General features: G+C 34.6%; 1 protein-coding gene across 6 annotated transcripts in view; it reads right to left on the bottom strand.

Moving 5' to 3' along the window:
- The window catches only part of Nup58 (nuclear pore complex protein Nup58), a 247,679-nt gene that overhangs the window by 51,492 nt on the left and 180,718 nt on the right, over window positions 1-15,469 (bottom strand). The window lies entirely within an intron of this gene.

The following is a 15,469-nucleotide window of genomic DNA, read 5'->3' as shown; positions in this document are numbered from 1 at the left end:
TTCTGTGCAGTAAACCATTATTGTTTATTTTTTAAATGTACATTAAAAAATGGAGCAATATTGTTAAATAAAATGGAAATTTACCATAATGTTCTATTAATGAGATTGAAAGTTTGTATTTGCTGCTCGTTTTATGTAAATAGCAGTATTGTCATGGTCCACCCCTGCATTAGAACAGAGCATCTATTTTGTATCAGTATGTCTGTACCCACTTGAGCTGTACTGTTTACTTGTAAACCCTCTCCTCCCCATCCAGCATTGTTGCCAAATGTCTAATATTGTAAACTTTAATATAGTTAAATATTGCAATTATAAAAAAAATTGTGAAGACATTTTTTCTTCCTTACAACATGAATAATCATCAGTTAAAATAATGGCACTTATACCCCTTACACCCTGTATAGTTTTCCTCTTTTCTCATTTTTGCATTATATAATGCTTGTCTGTTGCTCTGTCATCCCACAAACACAAAAAGCAGCAACTAAAGTCTAGGTTTCCTTCGTCCCTGTCACATGAAATAAAGAAATTGATGATAGCAAATTGCCATTAAGTAGCAATATGGCCTTCAAAATTCGTTTCAATGAATCTATAGTCACCAGTCTGTAACACTATGTCCAATGCCCAAATCCTGCATTAAAGTTTTAACTTTTACACAGAAATACATGTTGTCTCTCATCATAAAATATTTAGTAAATTGTGCATATCGAGGTCTTTAATGTTCTTTCCGAAAAAATTACGTTGCTGTAGCCTGAAGTCCACAAACTTTGCTCCCCCCCCTTTTTTTTTATCTAAATTTAAATAGAAAAACCACCAAGAAAAGAAAACAGAGAAGATACCAGGAGTCCAGTGATAGTGATGAAGACGGACGACATTCCACTAAAGATTCGTCAGATGAGTGGGTTGGAGAGGAAGATAACAATGATAATGACAGATGTAGATTCATTTTCCGGGCTGAGAGGCCGTGGTCTATTAGTTGGTTTTATACCAGACGTTTCGTCTGCAACTGCGGCAGACATCTTCAGTGGAGTGGTATCCGAGGTCGCAAGACTCTTCTCGGCGTACCTGAGGCAACTGATCCTGTGTCTGGTTGTGCCTCCACTGAAGATGTCTGCCGCAGTTGCAGACGAAACGTCTGGTATAAAACCAACTAATAGACCACGGCCTCTCAGCCCGGAAAATGAATCTACATCTATAGACTCCGGCCGTGAAAGCCTACACTGCAAGATTAACCGCCTCTACGGGGAGGATAAATACAAACTGATCCGAAGACTGGAGGTGCTCCGAAAGTTCACTCCACTGAAGATGTCTGCCGCAGTTGCAGACGAAACGTCTGGTATAAAACCAACTAATAGACCACGGCCTCTCAGCCCGGAAAATGAATCTACATCTATAGACTCCGGCCGTGAAAGCCTACACTGCAATGATAATGACAATTTCGATGACCCTAAACTAGGAGATCAGCTTTTAGTGAAGTTCCCAACTAAAAAGATAATTAAATATTATGTCGGTTGCAATGAGGAACTGGTTCCAGGAGAAGGACTTGATCTTCGTTTTGTTAGAAATTGGGCTGGATTCCAGTTCAAATATCCTGAGATGGAGGATGTGAGTCTTATTGACTATGTTCAGGTAGAAAGAAAACTAAGTGCTTCTGTTCCTATGGAGGAAAAGGAATTCGTAAAATTTGGTGTTGATTTTCAGGGTTATGATATTAATTAGGAGATGGAAACTGTATTTTCTGTATTTTTCCGGGCTATTTTATTAATTAGTACATTAATAATGTGATAATGTTGTGTGTAGTTTGACGTAATTTTGTCTGCCAATTAATTAAATATTTCCTATTAAATTTATGAGCCTTAACCTATTTAATGTATGCCCATTAAAATAACTGTATTAAAGTTCGCATTTTTCTATCTCAAATAAAAAAAAAATAAAAAATAGAAAAGTAAATAATAATAAAAGCATCCAAAAGGAGGTCGATATCGACCGGAATGAGAGCAAACGTTCATTTACATGTATTTTTAATATGGTGGTCGACTTAACACCATGTACAGGGTTGAGTCGACCAGTGTTTAAAATTTGTTTTCCTCAGTGACCGTGGAAGTTCATAAAATGAAAATAACAGAAAACAATCTCTGAGTTGTGTGCTATAACATAACATTTTCAGTGAAATAGTAGATCGCATTATCTGTGAAGTAGCGTTAAAAATACGAAAAAAAGCGGTCAACTCTAGACAGTTTGACGGTACAGCTAATGATTACAAGATTAATGATTACAAGATTGTCACTTTGAACAATAATGTATTCAAAATCAATGTCCCAGACCCTGACACTTACAGAGCTCTGGCATAGAAATTAAAGGATGAAAAAATACAATGGTATATATATATATATATATATATGAAAACAAACATGAAAGGGCAATTCGAGTTATTGCACTAGGAATTCATGTGTTATGTGTCATAGAAGATATCAAGGAAGACTTACCCTTGAAAGAGGATATAAAATTACTGATACTGTTAACATACTCAAAAATAAGAAACAGGAAAATGAAAGGAGTGAGCAAACTGTTGTTAAACACAGACTCCCCCTGTTCATGTTAACATTTGATAATAAAGAAAGTATCAACAGAATATATGAAATTACGTCTATTTTTAAAATAATGGTAAAAAATAGAATTCTAAATTGATACCGCAATGTAAAAGGTGTCAAGGGTTCAACCACACTCAAACTTACTGTCAGAAAGAACCATATTGTGTCAAATGTGCAGGAAAACATGTCAGTAGAAATTGCAATATAAGTAGGCAAACTACTCCAAAATGCATAAACTGTGAGGGAGCACACCCAGCAAATTGTAGGGGGTGTGAGGTTGCTAAAGAGCTCAAAATTATAATGCAAAGTCAAAGGGCACAGCAGACAACTAAAGTATATTATAATAGGGAAAAGAAAACCGAAGATAAAGAAAGTAAACCAAGGACCTCTGGGTAAAAAACGTATGCACAAATATCACAAATAAACAATAATAAAAATGAAAATTCATTTGCTGAAACATTTGCTCTTATCCTTAGTAGGTTAGATGAACAAAATGAAACAAATAAAATGATAATCAACAGACTGGATAAACTAGAAAATAATGTGGAAAAGAGTATAGTAAGCAAGAAAAAAAAAAACAAAGAAATATTGTATTAGGATTGCAACATGGAATGCCAATGGGTTACTGCAAAAACATGAATTGGAAGTTTTCCTATGGAACAAAAAAATTGATATTTGCTTAATATCAGAAACTCATCTTATTAAACAATCCTCTATTAAAATACGTGGATTTAAAGTATACCACACTATCCATCCTTCTAATACAGCTAGAGGTGATTCAGCTGTGATAATTAGACATTCACTTAAACACACTGAAGTTACACAAATAACACTTGAATCTCTACAAGCGACTACTGTATGTGTGCAAACTAAAAACTCTAAATTTAATATTATTGCGATATACTGTCCTCCATGATATATATTACAAAAAAGTAACTATTCAGATCTGTTTAAAACACTTGGTAGCAGATTGAATTTAATTAGTTACCACTGCCACCGGGTATATACCCATTTGCAGTGTGAATAAATACATACATACATACATTGCTTACTTTAATTGTTGATGGGATCAATGTCTCAACTATCATTATAAAGGAACTTTATAATGATGGATTTATTTCATCGGTCCAATGGGATCAATGTCTCAACTATCATTATAAAGGAACTTTATAATGATGGATTTATTTCATCGGTCCAATTTATTTTATTTGAGTACATAATGTACCTAGATGTATTAATTGTATGTGTGTTATATTCCACTGTGTCGACTGCAAACTAGTGTGATGTCAGCGCCAACCCTAGGAAAAAAGCAGAATCTCACGCTCAAGCTGGTTTGAAGGTCATTGAAATCAGTCCTGTTACATCAAAGGTACTGACGCGAAGTGTCCATACTTGTAATTCCCTATACGCTGACAACATCAGTGAAATACTTACTCCATGGCGTTGCCATGACATTTTGAACAGGTCTTTATGCTTGGTTCTTCAATATAACATTTTTAAGATATCTCGTTTTCTTACTGGAATGATACAAAGTCATCTTATTTAATCATGGAACATTGTCATCTCACAACTTCTGAAATGCTTAGAGCTGTGGGAATGATAGAAGGTGGTCAAAGACAGGCTCATGTTGCTCGAGTCTTGAACACATTACAGAGTATTTTACATTACAGAGTGTTATTAACCAATTATGGTTACATTATCAAGTCACAGGTGAGGTTAAGGAATATCATCAAGATCGAGGAAGGAAAACAACAGCACAACAGGATCGATTTCTGATTCTGCATACTAAGTGTCAGTGGACTGTCACTATCAGCAAGTTGTATCTGTCCTGCAGGACACTCATGGAGTTGTTGTAAGCAACTAGACTATAAGAAACCAACTTCATGAAGCATCACTCTTCGCTCGATGCCCATGGGCATAAGAAGATGTCAACTGGGGTTATGAAGAATTGGCTCATGTTTTCTGATGAGTCTAGATTCTGTTTTCACTCTGATGAAAGACGAATCAGGGTTTGGTGTCAACCTGGGACACCAGAAAGACTCCGTCATGTGTAGGAAGTCCATATCTACAGAGATGGTTCAATCATGGTGTGGACAGGATTAATGATGGACAGAAGAACAGGCCTGTTTTCCTGGAAGGGACAATGAATCATAATATGTACTTAAATCCTGTTCTGCAACCAATTGTGAGACCATTTGCTAATGTCCAAGGTGAATGTTCCATTCTTATGCATGACAATGCCCGCACTCATACTGCTCGAGCAGTTTGTGAATAGTTTCAGCAAGAAGAGATTTTTGTACTGCCTTGACCTGCTCAGTTTCCAGATCTTAACCCCATAGAACATGCACGGAATCAACTTCAGATGGCTGTAACATCAGGTATGGAGAATATAGAGAACGTTGGATTCTTTCAGACTGCTCTAATTCAGGCTTGGGATAATCTTCTACAAAAAGACATTGAAAATCTGATTTTAAGCATGCTGTGCTGATGCCAAGCAATGTTAAATGCACGAGGAGGCAATACTGGTTACCAGTGACATGCAGTGGCCCAACAGATTACCAAAGCAGCCGCGTAGTCAAGTTTTATTTTCCTTCTTACTATTTATATTTGATTCAAATACTTATAACATTACCAATTATAAAAATACGTTGGTAGTTGGTACCCATTTTTTTTTTACAAAATCTATAAGATTAGACCTACTGCAACTACTGCCTAAAATTAAAAATACTATTGCAAAAGACTAAGTATTGGTAAGTCGAGACGAGCTATTCCATCTTGTTGGGGAAACATGTGGTAATAATCATCGACCCGGAAATTCATCAAGAAATGTTGTGCACTTTGATGATTTGGAGAAAAACAATGCAAGCCCAGAAAGAGTAGCAAAAAATATACGGCATTCAGGAATACTTGAGCACTTTGGGACAGTGCTAAATTTAAACAGTGTGCATAACAGTGAACAAAGAGAGCTTGTGGAAAAGACGCCTTAATATAAGCTTGACACCATGTAATGAAGAGGCCATCACTGCACTTCCCTCTGTGCGACAAGTTTCTTACTGCAGTTTGAAAAGTCTTGAATATGTCTTAAAAATAAGATCAGAATATGCTGCCACTGTTTTGTCCTCACTTACATCACGGAGGCACACAAACCGCTTTACCCCCACCCTTCCTTCAATCGTATATCAATAAACGAGAGAAAATTGCGATTTATTCGACATGTCAGTTGTCTCATCAGCTAATACGGCAAAAAAAAATCAGATTTCTGTAATTGCTGTTTAATTTCCCTATTAAGTGCACTGGCAACAGATTCAATTAAATCGTTTTGAATACCATTTGATACACCTTTGAATACTGTAGATGTCTCCAAGTGATTTTTTAGAAGAGGGTCGTACTGGGTGGTGTAGTCCAAAAGTTCTACATAATTACTGCGTTTGTTGTACATTTTCGACTTACTATTTCCTCTAAATGAAAGTTCCAGTTTTGCAAGTAAACAAACAGCGTTTATAAGCCTTTTCAGAATGTCTCTTTTCATTATGTAGAATAATACTTTGTTGTGTTTGGTCACTTTGCTCAGTTTCAATACGCACAGTTCCAAAAGTCGCAAGTGCATTAAAAGCACGAATATGTGCAATAGCAACATCATGATCCTGTATTGCTTTAGTTAAATTACTGTATTTAGCTTTTGTTGCTGAATTAAATTATTATTATTACCAGACATAATCAAAACTTTTTATTGTACTTATATACACGTACACAATGCAACTACAAAGTACCGGTACAAAGAAACGTGAGAGAAACATATGTTTTACACTCATTCGACTTCACGCACACAGCCAGCCCAGGCAGGCTACCAGCTGCTTGGAGTATATGCATCTACTACAGTCTCATGAGGCGTCCCTCATTGGTTAGAAGTTATGATGATGTAGGTTGTCATGGCAACTTCCATGCTAACCTACATTCAGCACTGCTGGCACGCTAGTGCCAGTTCAGGAACACAGTATGTGCATTGTATATGCCCCATCACACGACTTACAATTAACAAAACTTATTTAGAAACGTTTCTGGACTTTATGATTAAATAAACAGAAAGTTTAATCATGGATTTACATAGATATTGTGATTCTTATAATCAATCAGTACTGCCCAAGCCGTGCTTGGGTTGCTTGGGTGGACTCCACGTCACTGCTGGTTACTAACAACTGAATTCATTTCAATCTGTATGGAATTCAATTTTTTTTTTTTTTTTGTTAAAATGTTTCTGACATTTTACTCAACATGCAGCATTTCAGTTATTGTTTACTCTTCAACATAAAAAATTAAATAATAATTTAAATTTACCTGTTTAAGTGTTAGTCAAGACAATTTATTTCTTAGATAAGGTAATATCTGTTTCACTGCTATGAATAATAAACTGAAGCAAATAATGTACTTGTCCCTTAGACTTTTTTGAGCAGTTTATATCCCAAGTCCATTTATTTGGTAGTTTTGTTCACAAGGCAACGAATTTAAAATCATTTCACTGTTTCAGAAATAATATTTTTCACAAGAAACTCGTCGAAATTGAAACACTTGACAGGTGCATAGGAGTAACGTATATTGTTGGAGACCTGATGTTGCTACTGTATAAAATTATAGCATTCAATTATTTCTCGACTAAATGTACCACTTTATTATGATTAAGAGCTCTATAACTTTCTCCACTTTGAAATCCTAATTCGTAGTTCAATTGTCCAGTTGCTGTATTACATTAACAATAATTCAATTACTGTTAAGTTGGTTGAAATATGGTGAAGAATCTTCAAAGAGTCCCTAATTATTGAAACAGAAGTTTCACATAACTAGTTGAGAGGAACTTCAAAATTTTTTAGAAATGTCCACGATAATTTAGAAATTCCTCCTCTACAACTAAATAATAAGCCATAACTGACCAATTGTCTTCTGAAAGATTATACTTCAATGCCAGATAAGCGATGCAAAGCTCACAGATTGACTTCTTCTCTTTATCCACTTCATCAGCCTGTTGTAAATCTCTCTCAAATCTGAGAGTCAGATTGATAATGATTGCTTTTTGTGTACATCTGTTTATTGCAATTACATTTGCTTTATGATGTAAACCGTCAGTAGGGAGACAGTGGATTTCTTCATGAACTTGCAATCCTAAGGATTTTAGAGTAGAGGCCAATGCAGTCTAACTTTTTGATGTCTTGCATTAATGAGAAGTTCGCCTTTTGGGCATGATCCCAGCACATGTCCAAGTGTTTCAATCTCGCTGCATTCCGGAAAACGACAGCGGATTGTGCTGAACTTCTGCCCAGTATGGCACTAACAGCGGAGATGTTACATGACATTTTTAGGGCATTAGTCCATTCCGAAGAAGACAGTTGTTTCTTGTTAGAGACTCATGAGTTTGTTTTAGGAATCTCAGAATAGAGAATTGAACCCTTAAGGAATGGCTAGTCCAGGTCTTGTAAGCTTCTAATCTTATTTATTTTGAATATGTCGACCAGTCCATTGAGCAGCATCAGCAGAAGTTATTGCTAGTTTGGATAATGCAGAAGTTTTTTCATCATGCAGACGACCGACAAAATGGAGATGATCATCATTTTGTTGAAGTAACATGTCACAAATGTTAATGTGCTAGAGAGAAGCTTCCGAAGTAGCTCTCATTACACCCAGACCACGAAATTTTTTAAGAGCATATAACATTTCATCTGGGCAATCATGAGGTAGTCCAATGATTCCTATTACAGCTCCTTTAATTATTTTATCTACATCTGTCAAAAATTCCTGTCTAATTTTTTTTTAATGGCCCACTTTGTAATGGATAGATAAGACTTGGCGAAATGTATTGGTTAATTATTGAGATCTTTTATATAGGTGATACACATAGTTTATTGATGTTTTTATGCAATGTTGTAATGGTAGATTTTTCATCAAATATAATTTGAGATTGAAAGTTGACCACAGATATTTAATACATTCCTCATTGCCCATTATAGAGGTTATTACTGAACCATTTAGAGATGTAATTTCCATATGAGATAAAACACCACTTTTAATGCTGATTAATTTGCTTTTGACTGGATTGACTGTCAGACCAATGGAGGCAAGATTATTCTCAGACAAACTGAACGAGTGACTGTATCCCAAGGTCACTTTGAGATATTAAAAGCGATATCAGCAAAAGCTAAAGGTGTGAGTTTATTTAAATTAGGATGTAAAAAGCCACATTCATCAGATAAATATATAATACATTTAAAAATGTATTTCAATGGATCAACGTATGGTAAAAATGTGATTTCATGCATTTCTATAAGTAAGAAAATATATCTCAAAAACTGGTACAACATTTTAACAATTTTCGGAATTAGAGAGTCCATGAGCTGGCCTATTTCGTTTGAGGTACCAGTATATAAAAAGTTTCGTTTTATTCCTTAGTGTGATTTAAATTTTTTGCATTTCTACAATATCTTAACAATTCATCAAAAAGACTGAACAAAACTCAAATTAGGCTATTTAAAAATGCACATGAATCTGACAACTACAATTATTGAGACCTTATCAAATATGTGAGCATAACACAATCAAATGCAACATATTACTTTTCTATGCATCAACTACAGTGCTCAACTGGCAAAAAAAAAAAAAAAAAAAAAAAGTAAATAGAATAGCAGTTACAACACACACAAACGAAAACAGTATTAAATTTCAGAAGGCACTCATATCAAGTTCATACTGCATTTTGCTCATGTATAAACTGAAACCACAAACTACCACATTTTAATGTGACAAATGCACAGAAAAATACATATTATAGTTAATATTCTATTCAGACAGAAAAGCAAACATTTAAAGGAACAGTAATAATATAGAAGTACTGTAATTTATTTGCATACCACAAATGCATCTTTAAAGTATTTCAAATTACTGTTCAGCAAACGACGAAATTTTGCACTACTGAAAGTTGTGAAACATTTTTAATACACTCAATAATTGCAGATTAAAAATGACATTATTAAATGACAGATATTTTCTCGTTACACATATTATACAGAAACAGAAATAAGCATGGTACTGGTAATGTTTTATGTAAAGATATGTTGAATAAATTTCTATATACAATCACATTCTTCCAGATTTTTTGCTGAAATTTTCTATTTCTTCTATGATTTGATATTTACAATGCCATATATCAACACATAATAACAACAGAAAGTGGCCACACTTGCACAGCTGATCTGAGCTACGTTGTTCTTCCCTCCTATGATGCAGCTCTCTTAAAGGGGTACTGAACTGAAAATCACATTCTGGGATGATATATTCTAAACAATTCATTTAATTATACACATAATGGCACAAACTAGATCTTTCTACGACTAATGGTTTCCAAGTAACATACATCTAAATGTGGATACTGGTGATGCGTATGATGTCACACTACTACGTCACACCGCAACATGTCCATTCATGCTTTAGTTAATCACATTACATTCATTATAATTTATGTCCAAATCGCAAAAAAATACCGTTCTTCTGCAGCTTTTCTGCTCGGTTTCTTCTTACTTAATGAACCTAAATTATCTGGCTTGTCCTTCCTGTCAGTAACCCCCAGAATTGTGTAACTGCCAACTTTATTTTGCAGTACATTTTCAATAATAGCAGCAAGTAGCTGTTGTCTCCATTTTAAAGATTTCTTATTATACTTTATTTCATACACCCATTCACTGTTAGGTTTTGAAAACTCCACTGAAGCACCTATCACTTCTTTTTCACGCAAATTGTGGTCTAGAGTGGCAATCATAGACCTCACATACATACCCTCGAAACAAGAATACACTCTTTTTGGTAGATACTTCAATCTTTCATTGTGACAGCATTCTAAACTCCCAATGCGTTAAATTGGTCACATGGCTTATATCTCTAAAAATCACTTGTTTTTTATCATTCCTGCTGAAGTAATATAAACCGAGTTAGATTTAATCCATTTTCAACAGAAAGTCTCTTCTTCACTATAATCATAATGAGCACATGAAGTAAATTTTCTACTGTCTTCCCATGAATGTAAGTTACATACATATGTTTCAAAATAGAGATGAATTTTTCTATCACTAATTCATTGTGATTTTCACATACAGCAGATGATTATAAATAGATTTCTTCAATTCCTGTATGTCTGATCATTTCCAAAAGCATTATCTTTTTCAGTAATGATTTTCCAAGATGCCAAACATCTAATTCATTATGGATATTGAGAAATTTCTTTCTTACTCCTGTATGCTTGTCGATAAAACCAGTTTTACAGGTAATCTTTCACATACAAATCTGACTTTTCAGAATAGCTCCCTGTAAAGGTGACTTGAATAATTTAAAGGGAAAAATTGTTCCAGGGTTGGGTATCGAACCCGGGACAGAAAGAGTGTGCACTCAATCTGGGTCTTTGATGTCTTCTCAACCTACATGAGGTATTTGAATATAAAAAGGAATAACTGAGCCAGGGTCTGGTAGAGTTCCTGGGTAGCTTAGATGGTAGAGTGTCGGCACACTCAGCCAAATGTCCCGGGTTTGATAGCCGGCCTCAGAACAATTTTTCCCTTGAAATTATTCAATCTTTCACACAATTCAATTATCAGTTATTTGCAAGAAGGTTTTTCCATGTTCCCTTTAGTCATACCTCTCTGTTGTATTTTGAAGTCCAATATTCTGCAAGTAGCTAGATTCATCACAGCATATTGTCACTGCACCTCCAAAATTCGCCATGTGCATTTAAACAGATTTTTCCAGGAGAAAGAGAAAAGCATTATCACTTTTAATTCTCTTCATTTTCAAAGCTACTTTCGATATAATTTCAATCATTACATGAAAAATGATGAAATTATACCAAAAGTAGTTTTGAAAATCAAGGGAATTAAATGTGATGTTTTTTTTCTTTCTCCTGAAAAATCTGTTTAAATGCACATAGCAAATTTGGAGGTGCAGCAACAATATGCAACATATTTTGCCGAAAGATTGGGTGAATCATATGCCCATCTTCAGCCAAGCACAAATTTTCAAGTAAAGCAGCTCCATAATTTTTTCTCTGTAATCCATGCACGATGAACAGATGGAAAAATGAACTGTTTTACAAGCTAGTGAAAGTAGAATTCAGTGAAAGCAGTATTTTTAAAGTTTGTGTGAATAAAAAGGTTATGTCCATACAAATACATTCTACCTGTAATATCATTTCCTGAGGATGACCAATAATAGGAATGGCTGTTTATACAAACAGTTTTTACACTTAGACACGCCCCCTCCCCCGCTTTTACTTGTAATAGTGTTAGTTACAGGTGCACCACACAACTGACATAATTTATAAAGGAAAAGCAAAGCACTAATAAACACCGTAATCACTGCAAATGTTTTATCCCTTGAAGGACGAGTTTCAATTTCTTCAATATGTGAATCGGTATCACAGGAGGGATATTTCAGTATTTCACAGTCATTACCTTCCGAAACATACAATATATGTTTATAGGTTTCGTATCCTAGTTTGCACTGTACACTTTCATCAGTTTTCAATTCAACACTATCAATATTCCTTACTACAGAAACTGCATATTCTGAGGTGATTGTGGTTCTACTTCTAGTAGCATTATCACTTGATAAAAGTTCTGAAATCAATTTTTTCCTACGGAGAGAACAAGATTTTTTTCTTTGGGGCATATAACTGCTTAGTTGGTATCGTGCCTTCGTTCAGTCTTGGTTGTTTAAATGCACTACATGGGAGGAGCCATATTTTCATTACATCTGGTTGATTGAAGTCTTCTTCACGGAAGTGAATTCCACATATTGGAGCATTCGATATTTGATGTGGGGATGAAGTTCTTTCTTTTTGTATTCAATACCCAGTTCTTGTACAGCATTGGAAACTTTTCTTTATTGGGAAAATTGTAATAACCCACATTTCTAATTTTATTGCTAGTGTTAGCACATCCAAACACACTGCAGAATGGCATATTACTTCTAATAATATTAATTGTAATATCGGAATAAAATATTGTATTTACTCACAGAACAAATTTTAGACAAGACAACACACCACAATAATGAAAAGAATAGTGGGTGAGTCTGGGACTGTATCACTGATAACAAACAAAATGTTAAGCAGCTGCAAGTTTACACAATGCAAGCCACAGGTGTGGTAGTGTGACGTCAGCAACTGTGGTGGACAAAATTTATTTGCTCTATACACTGAAAACCATTTGATATTCTGAGTTGTGGTTTTCAGTGCTGTCATCAGCTCCTTGTTGTCTAAAACATTGTTGTTCAATACCTATTTAACCACAAACATGCCAATAGGCAACCTAAACAGTTGGATAACTTTCTTATCCTATGGTATGTATGGTACATATTACTGTTCTACGTTGCAAACAGTTAATTTTACGTAATGTTTGTAAGTAATTCATGTAGAAGATTTCAAGTTCTAAAATGTTGCCTTGTACTTTTTTCATTTAGCATTCTTTATACAAAGAAAATATTCAGAATAAATTTGCTAGCCCATTTTGAGTGAATAACAGCTTGGTGCAGGAAAGTATAATAGATTTTAAAAAACCTGATGTTCTTTTTGAAGTACATAAAACTAATATATTTACGTGCTGGGTAAATTTACTTGCTGTTTATTGGGTCAAATCCACCTAATATAGTTAGGAGCAATCACTGTACGTAGATAGGCACACAAATAACATACCAAGTCACTTTCTCATTGTCAGGAATGCTGGAAACGTGAATTTCCGTGATACAGGTATATGTTTGCAATATCACAATGCTTAATCTCTACTTCCTGTATCAATAAAATTAGAGTAACCTAAGAAGTATACAAAAGACGAAATTGAAAAGCCTGATAAAGGAGCACACAGTATAGCTTTGTATCACAGATTGTTGTTTAATATTTCTCCCACAAAAAGTGTTAATTTACATTTTAGCGAAAGCTGTTCATTCTGTGCCATTGAAAAAAAAAAAGAAAGAGTTTAGCCTCTGTCATTCCCATTCTACATATGTGACCTCTTATGATTTCACTCCATCTTTATGGTTTTCAAAAGCTTCTTGTACCTCTGGATTGACAGTTCAGAATTTGTTTCCAGATTCTGTCTGGTTTCAATCTACCAGTGTGTTCTTTCCAGGTAATCCAATAAATCTGTATACATTTGTTAAGTGATTCACTTTCAGTTTATCTAAAATTTTCTTTTTCTATTTGTGGGCCAAAATCTTAAAACTAGCTTTTAACTATGAATTTAATTTTTGCTACTATAAGACCTTTTCCGTCTGCCTTCTTAATTGTCCAAGCTCCATTTTTGTATATTAATATTAGTCTGAAAACATTTGATTTTGACATCTGGCATATGAAGTAACGCTAGCATCTCATATCCTTTGCTTAAACGCTTGTAAATTCGTTGTTTTATCGAAAACCATGGTCTGGCACCACAAGAGTAGTTATGATCTGTTAATTACAAGCTTGCAGACCATTGTGGTATTTCTAATTAATAGGTCTACTAACTTGATGACATGGCACCTCAAGACTGAAGCCTCCAATAATAAGTAGAGACTCTAAATAAAGATCTAAATAAGCAAGTTCAGCTAAAATTACGATATCAGTTGATTTTGTTCAGACTATGGCAGTAGTCTGTGATGGCCTTATTATGAGAGATCTAACAATTCCAGAAGCTTAAAAGCATACTGTACTGTTAAGGTCTTTGAATCTATGGTACATTCGCCAGGATTTTATGTTGAGGAGGCATTCTCTGTTTCAAAACAGAAAGTTTTCAAAGATAGCGGCAGGACAAAGATAGTTTAAATAAACTATAGTCAATTTTACAGAAGCCTGGCAGAAAACTTCAAGCAGAGGCTTATCAAACCCACACAAACATCTTACTTCCATTGATGACAATCTAAGATTAATGATACAAAATGGAAGACAGATTAAAAAAAAAAACTTTTGAAAGATTTGATTTGTAAATACAAACATATATAACTTGTAGTGATACATGCATCTCAAACTTGTACGAACTTTTCCATCTTGAAGGCAAGCAAAAGTACATTCAAGCCTTCAGGGAATATACTGACTTCAATGTGAAACCAACAGAGCTTTGTAGTTTGTAACATATAATAGATTCCATTCAAATTTCAAATTTCAACTTCAGAATGCGAAGGCGCATTAGTGTAATGAACGATATCTGGACTAAGAAAAGGAATAGGCTTCCATAAAAGAAGTCCTAGACTTTTGTTCCCAAAAATGTGTTGGGCCACCAGTGTCAGCATTTAACTCCATGCTTTATGTACAATTGTGGCTGCGATATGGAAGGAGGTTTGCAGAGGAGACTGCATGCTAATGAAATAACCTTGAAAAAGAAGTGCAGCACGAGTCCATATGGAGTCAATTATAACTAAGAAGATTTCAACAGTACCCCCTAAAATTCTTTTCCACCTACAGCACTGTCTAAACTTATGTCAAGTCACTGTACATACATACTGAACACCATTGCACTTGTTACAGCAGCCTATGGAAGGCCAATCCTTATTTGCATTCCTTTTAACATAGCTGCTTCATGTCCTGTACATTATGAAATATTGTAGAAATGTTTTTCATGTCACAATATTTCTATTCTAATAGAAATTTAAATATAAGTGGCAATTAAAACAATTACTGACGAATACTACTATACTTATGAAGTTGGAACCTCATGCAAACCTCAATGCAGTTTTTCTTCGAGTATATACTGTATATTTCTCCACTGTGAATCTATAGATAAGAATTTTGATTTTCAGCTTTTTCCACCTTAAACTGATGTGCAGCAGTCAAATAATTACAGTAATTCCAATTCAATTCCTATTATAGAACTTAAGCACTTGCT

Source organism: Periplaneta americana, chromosome 12, assembly GCF_040183065.1.
Source record: "Periplaneta americana isolate PAMFEO1 chromosome 12, P.americana_PAMFEO1_priV1, whole genome shotgun sequence".
In the NCBI taxonomy this organism is placed as follows: Eukaryota; Metazoa; Arthropoda; class Insecta; order Blattodea; family Blattidae; genus Periplaneta; species Periplaneta americana.
This window is presented reverse-complemented; position numbering and strand designations above follow the sequence as displayed.